The sequence below is a fragment of the Rosa rugosa genome, chromosome 5 (assembly GCF_958449725.1).
Source record: "Rosa rugosa chromosome 5, drRosRugo1.1, whole genome shotgun sequence".
NCBI classification, from domain to species: Eukaryota; Viridiplantae; Streptophyta; class Magnoliopsida; order Rosales; family Rosaceae; genus Rosa; species Rosa rugosa.
In genome coordinates this window covers 9,092,263-9,098,262 of record NC_084824.1, presented here as the reverse complement: position 1 = coordinate 9,098,262, position 6,000 = coordinate 9,092,263, and positions in this window count along the sequence as shown.

The window sequence follows — 6,000 nt, the reverse complement described above, 5'->3', positions numbered from 1 at the left end:
AGTGGAGCTCCGCTCTGGATAATATATATATATATATATATATAAAGGACAAAAGTGGAAGTTTGATGATAAAAATTATTATTGGAGGTCTAAATACTAATATGGGAGGTATGAATAGAAGCATTCTTAAGTAAGAATCTGATAAAAAATAAGAATATATATACAGGGCCCTTCCAATGAGGGATCCCTATTTTTTGTCAATTTGAGGGATACACTCATAGCCGTTGGATCTGTTTTAATGAGCTTGGACGGCTGAGATTAAGTCATGTGATTTCACCCTTTTTCTAACCCCAACTCGTGAACTCGGGTCCGTTCAGTTTCCAAATTCCCAATTTCTCAGACGACTTTAGAGACGGAGGAAGGGATTGAGATGAAGAAGAATGATCGGAGTCGGGAAGATGAAGCTATTGCCTAACGTCCTCGACAGGCCTCTCAGCAACGGAAAACAAGAGGTCTTCTTCCCTCTCTCTCTCTCTCTCTCACTTTTGTTTCGTTATGCATCAAATTACTAATCCCTGAACTAAATGGGTGTGATTTTGATGGATCTCTGTGTGTTGGGTACTCGATTTAAGGGGAAAGATCAAAACTTTGTACTCAATTTACCTTAATTTGAGTGATGAGGACCTGAGTTTTTTTTGCTTTTATTGAATTTTAGGGTGATTGAGATTTTGGGATTTGATGGTTGTTTCAGGTCAGTTTGAGTGCATTTCGGAGCTTGTGCAATACAGCCAGACATGTTGTGGTCAGGATTAATATATTCCTTTTTCCCATGTGAATGTTGTGGTCAGGATGATTAGCTGTTGCTGTGCTTGATCAAGCAGAGTTTTCTTTTCAATAGTAATTTTGGAGAGAAGAAGACAGTAGTGCTTGATTAGCTGCTGCTAGTGTTTGCTTTTTGGTTCTCATCATCAGTGTTGAGATAGACTTTTCATTTGGTTCTCAGCATTAATGTTGAAGCTAGACTTTTTGTGAAATAGGCAGAATTTGGAGAGACAGAGGAGACATACTGTGCTTGATTAGCTGCTGCTAGTGTTTGCTTTTTGGTTCTCAGCATCAATGTTGAGGCTAGACTTTTCATTTGGTTCTCAGCATTAATGTTGAAGCTAGTCTTTTTGTAAAGTAGGCAGAATTTGGTTATTTGAAGCAATAGCAGAAGAAGACTGAGAATAGTTAAATCTCCAGTTAGACTTTTCATTTGTTCATAACAGCAAGTTCAACTATTAAAGTTCAATATTTGAATAGTTAAATCATCAACTACTGTGATTATTCTAGTCAAATCGGCCTTCATTTATGTAAATATACATTGTCTTATTATGTCATGTTTGTTTAATGTGTATTTCTTTCTATTTTTCTGTACTGGGGCGTTACTTTGAAGTTTCAACTCTGTTCTAATTTCAGGTTGTTTCATTTACTTTCCAAGTCATTGAGTTTTATCAATCCCTACATCTGTTATATATCCCTGCATATGCTATATATGCTTGTTTGCTTGCTTGCTTGCAAATGTTTGTAGATACATTCTCATAAGTTCTCAGAAATAGAAACGATCACATATACATTCTCATAAGTTTTTAAAAATGCACACTAGTTTAGAACAATTACTTTAATCTCAACTATAGAGTAACATTTGATAATGAGCATTAATAGCCATTTTTAGGCCAACAAGAGACACAATAAAGGAACATGAATTGTATTAATACAATAAAGGCCATCCCCTTGAACACACATCCAACATGGCTATCCTCACTGCTCAATAGATCATACTTTCTTTTCTTTTTCTTCAAAAAATGCACAATTCTTAAGGGCATATATTGTAGAATGGGAATGAACGGAACAATCCCTGAAATCGAGTTCTTTGTTCTTCGGTTTCAATCAACTTCTCCCTTGCTGTAGTTCGTTCTCACTAATCATGTACTCGTCCTCATGTTGAGTGCCTTTCTCAAGTGAGCAGCTACCTAATTTGCATGCACCAAAAACCAGTTAACACCAGGTTTAAGTACATCAGACTTTTATGTATACTAATGGTGTCTCCCTGCTGTATCATATCAAGAGAAAGAAAGAATCAACAGCACAACATTAGTGTCAAATTATGCACTCATGCTGTCTCACAGACTACACCCACAAATTAACTTAATTGATAAATTCATTTAATTTATTATGGACGATTTCGGTTCTAGACTCCAAAACATGAAGATGACATGGCTAGATCACAGTTCAAGAAGATGCAGAAGTGCATTAACGATTGTGTGCAATCTCCTTCAACCTCGAACTTTGTTTACAAAATAACCAATGTAACATTCATTTAGATAGGAGCAATTTATAGATAGATTACATCTTATACCACCCAAAAAATGGACGTCTGCCTTTTATTTCTTAGTTATTGCCAAAATGTAGAGGTATATCCATTTAAACATATTTCAATTCAAGAACTAGAAGTCATACCTTATCTCTATTTCAATTCATATAATTCTTTCACATGAGCACTTCATTCTTCAATCTAATAGAACCCCTAAACTAAACAATTTTGAATGTACATGAGCACATAACAAACGAACCGAAATACCAAGAACGTGAATCACCTTGTTTCTAGCTAGGCAATGTTGTCAACCTGTGTCTGGCTGTATTGCACAAGCTCCGAAATGCACTCAAACTGACCTGAAACAACCATCAAATCCCAAAATCAGGAAACAGCCAAAATCTCAATCACCCTAAAATTCAATAAAAGCAAAAAAAAAACCCAGGTCCTCATCACTCAAATTAAGGTAAAGTGAGTACAAAGTTTCGATCTTTCCCCTTAAATCGAGTACCCAACACACAAAGATCCATCAAAATCACACCCATCTAAAGTCGTCTGAGAAATTGGGAATTTGAAAATTGAACGGACCCGAATTCACGAGTTGGGGTTAGAAAAAGGGTGAAATCACTTGACTTAATCTCAGCCGTCCAAGCTCATTAAAACAGATCCAACGGCTATGAGTGTATCCCTCAAATTGACAAAAAATAGGGATCCCTCATTAGAAGGGCCCTGTTATATATATATATATATATATATATATATATATATATATATATATATATATATATATATATATATATGAGGGCCCTTTCACTAAGGGATCCCTTTTTTTTTATTTTTCTAGGGATAGGGCATTAGACCAACTTTTCGATCACATTTCGGCATCTCAACCGTTCAGATTTTAGGTCCTAATGTATAGATCATTTCTGCAAATTTTCAGCGAAATCGGTGATCGTTAAGGTATCAAACTAGATTAAATCAAACGACGAACCAAATCTGTCAAACTTGAACCGTTCATACTTATAATCTTAAATCGTTATTTTGAATGACTTAACGATAATCAATTTAGCTAAAAATTTGCATAAGTGATATACACATTAGGGCCTAAAAACTGAACGGTTGATATGCAAAAATATGATCGGAAAGTTGGTCTAATGCCCTATCCCTAGAAAAGACAAAAAAAAAAGGGATCCCTCACTAGAAGGGTCATGTATATATATATATATATATATATATATATATATATATATATATATATATATATATATACACTAGCATTTCTCCACACATGCTCTGCATGTGCAAGTTTTTTTTTTTTTTAAAGTACACTTTTTTTTTTTTAAACCCTTAACCCACCCCACCCTTACATATGTCAGTGAGAATCGAACCCATGACCTATACAACGTTGGAATTATAATTTACCAACAGGTCACAGCTCACCGACTGCATGTGCAAGTTATTATTATCTTTTTTTTTTCAGAAAATAAAAAAGAAAAGAGTTGGTTATTGCAGAGAAAAGTGGGTTGTGGGTATTTTTTTTTAATAAAAATACATTTTGTAAATGTCTTAATTATCCTTGTGATTTAATTAGTTCTCAAAGTTTATTAATCTTCTAGGGTCAATTCAGTCAAAATTTTAGATTTTGGCTTTCAAAGCCTCTTCTCTTAATAATAGTATAGATATATATAACATATTCAAATTTTTAAAATATATTTTAGGGCTATAATTTAGTCTTGACGGGTTGGAGACGGTTGATGTCACATCGATGAATAATAAAGAAATCATGGCTAAAATTTACCCCCCGAGCTATTTTTAGCCTTGTGGGTTGGAGATGGCCTAAGTGCATTAGTGGGCAAATCCCACTTTGGATGAGGCTCCGAGAACCATAAAAACCAACCATGGCAGAGTAACTGAACAACTTGGTAGGGAGGATGGAGACAGAGGGATCTAGAAAAGGGGAAATCATGAACAAGAGGAACCAAACAGGGCCGGATCAGCGACGTATTCCAGGAGAAATCGGCGGGTGGGGAGAAAACGGAAAGTAGAAAAATGATAATAGATACATAAAGCCTCAAACAAAGATAAAATCAAAGGCTCCCTTGACTCTCAGGCCGAAGATCCGGATAAAAAATGATCAAGATCTGACGAGAGATGGGAGAGGAGGAGGAAAATTGTTTCAGTGAGTTTTCTAGAGAGAAAGGGCCTCTAGAGTGAGAAAGTCTCCCTTCTCTCTAAGAAACCCACCAGACTAAGTTTTCTCCTTCTCCCCCTTGATCTGGATCTTAGGCTTTAGAGTTGGGGGAGTCTCCAATTTTCCTTGTTTTTCCCCTACCCTTCGTGGTAGCTCTCTGCCCCGGCGGTGGCAGTTTTGCTTATCGTCAGCTTTCGGTTTCCTTCGTTTCCCCAATTCCCCCATAACCCAAATCTTATTCATCCTTAGAGCCCAGATTACCCATCCCATCTATCCCCTTTTCCTTCTTCATTCTCTTCGATCCTTATCCCTCTCATGTCCCCCCAATCTTCTTCCTCTCCTTCTGCTTTTCAAATCCTAGATTCTTCACGTTTTAGGTGCACATGCTTCATACCCATCAGTGTTTTAAACTAATGTTCGCCAATTCAATTCTCTGAATCCGGCGTTGTATCGGATATCTTACATAGGCACGTCGGCAATTCCGCTACTGCTTATCTCGATTCCTCTTTCTTTTGGTTACCTTCATGCCTGGCAATTGCTTGCCTGGCAATCTGCTGATAGGTTTTGTTGATGTTTTGTATGGTTTTGGGATTTGGATTGGAGAGTTCTTCTGTTGGGATCTGGTTTGGTATTCATGTGCTGGAAAGATTTGGATGGCTTCTAAGTCCTTGGCTGCAACTCCCGTGACGTTTCTAAGTGACGCGGTGGTGACGTTTCTGAGTCACGCGGTGGATCGCTTGTCGGCGACGACGACAAGATCGCTCTCCCCTTCTACTGGGTTTGCTAGTGGGCTGAATGTCATTGGGCTTGTTTGTTGTTGGGTTTTGTTATTTACTTCCTTGCTTACGTACCTTTGGCCCATGTTTGGGTCTTTGTTTGTAAGTTTGTGTTTGTGATTCAATAAAACTCTATTAACCGCCAAAAAAAATGTTAGGGTTTGTCTTGATAGGTTTGAATAGAACATATGGAGAAAAGGTAATAGACCATATTAAAATTAAAATTAAAATTAATGGGAATCAATCTTACGCATGTAAATGTCTATCTCGGTGTTTGGCACATAAATCTACTAAGAATCAATGTAGGACAATTATGATAGAATATAGGCATTATAGGGAGCACCCAATATTATACAATCCCACATGCCAGAGACGGTGGTAGACCTAGTTAGAAGAAAAGAAAAAAAAATATATAAAAAAATACAATAACAACTATATCCAAGAAATCAATCGAAGAAGTTTTGAGAATCGATTATATACAAGTACGTGACAGCACATAGTTACAAATGGGAATCGATTCTTGAATATGCTTATGCAAATCATGTGAGGTATAAAACTACTAGATATTTCCAATGGCAATGGAGGGTTAACATTGATCTAATTAATCATGAGCTAGCCAATAGATATGAACTGCCCGTTAGCAGCAAGGTCCACCCAAGTAGGTACTATTAGATTATACCGTTGGCATTTGGCAAACTAATCTTGCTCAACTCACTTTGTTCTTATGACCAAAAAAAACT